This window comes from Arachis duranensis, chromosome 5, assembly GCF_000817695.3.
Source record: "Arachis duranensis cultivar V14167 chromosome 5, aradu.V14167.gnm2.J7QH, whole genome shotgun sequence".
Classification (NCBI taxonomy): Eukaryota; Viridiplantae; Streptophyta; class Magnoliopsida; order Fabales; family Fabaceae; genus Arachis; species Arachis duranensis.
The window spans coordinates 274,249-275,947 of record NC_029776.3 but is presented as its reverse complement, the minus strand read 5'-3'; positions in this window follow the sequence as shown (position 1 = coordinate 275,947).

The following is a 1,699-nucleotide window of genomic DNA, read 5'->3' as shown; positions in this document are numbered from 1 at the left end:
GTCTAATTTTTTATGTGTAGATAGCTTTTTTTTAAATTATATTTTTATTAATATATTTTTTAATTTTAATTTTAAATTTTAAACTATTTTATATTTTTTATTTACGTGAAATTAATTTTATCGATTTAATTAATAACTCATCAATTGAACTAATGAACTAATAAATAGTAATTTGACCGTTTTGATTATCAATTCAATTCTGATAACTATAATATTTAGTATCAGAAAAAAGGCGTTCAATAATTATGTACATTGTTTTGGCGTTTCAAGATTTGAAGTAACTTTGTATATTTTGATTTAAAGTATGTTATTATGTTGTAACTTCAAGGCCTTCAAATGAATGGCTAGAACAATCAGTGTGTGTGGCTGTTTGGCTGAAAAAAAATAAATAGAAACCTTTTTTGTGTTAAACTTTTAAGATTTTCAATTGTTATATTATTCTTTTCTTTTGACACTTGCTAAATTTTTTTGTGTCAAGATCTTTGTTAATTATTGTGTTGTATAATTTTAGTTTATTACTTGGTATTTTTTTTATTATTATTAGTTGAAAACAACATAAAATAATTTTTAGTATACTATATATGACTAGGACATATTATTTTTTTGAATTAAGTTAAAAACCGAACCAGACCAATTTAATTATAATTGGTTTAGTTGGTCTCAAGAAAAAAATTAAATCAAATCAAACTGAATATTTTATGTACAAGTAAATTGGATAACTTTTTTTTCTAAATATTAAGTCAAATTGTACTACAACTATTTTCAGTAATATATCACGATCTTAAATACACTTCAATGTTACTTTATCGATACTCGAACTTATTCAATCTCTTTATTTAAAACCAAGTCAACCTAATCTTCAATATTTAGTAGGAAAACTAATAACAAAGAGAACCTAGGAGAAAATAAGTTTTGATGAAAAGAACAATTTATTACTTAAGTGTTTGTTACAAATAACTCACTCACACTAACTATCACCTTCTATTTATAGTCATCCACCTCCTTAATTGATGGTTAGGAACTTAGAATTAAATATAATTTAATTATCCAGAACTTTCATTATAAATATCTATCATACTACAACTTTTTAACTACTTATAGATTATTCCATACTACTTTTCATACTTCTATATACATCTACACTTTTCTAGAATACTCTATAACTTTCCAGAGTCTTCTAGAACTTTTTAGAATATTCTGCGACTTTCTAAGACATTCTAAAACGTTTCGAAATCATCTAGAACATTTTCAAACACTTTAAAAAATTATATAAATAATTAAATACTGTTAATTTTAATCTTCTAAAATTTACCATGATAAACAAATTAAATATCCTTCTACAATTACAATTCACCCCATAAAACATAAATAAAAGAGAGAGTTTTGGAGAAAAAGTAAGAAAATAAGTAAATAATTAAAAAAATAATTTAAACATAAAAAAGGGTTGAAATTGACTAATTCAAAAATTATTTCTACATACTTCCTGTAAATTTATTGTTTAAATGGGAAATTAACTTTTTATTCGTTGTTCAAATAACATAATCCAAAAGAAAAATATTTTTTTTGTTTGAATTTAACTTAGATAAGATTATAGCACGAAGAGAAAAACTTGAAAAAGAACAATAATGATAGGTCTCAAATAATTTTTGCATTGTGAGTATACAACATAATATGTAAATAGAAAAAGAGTTTTTTTTTT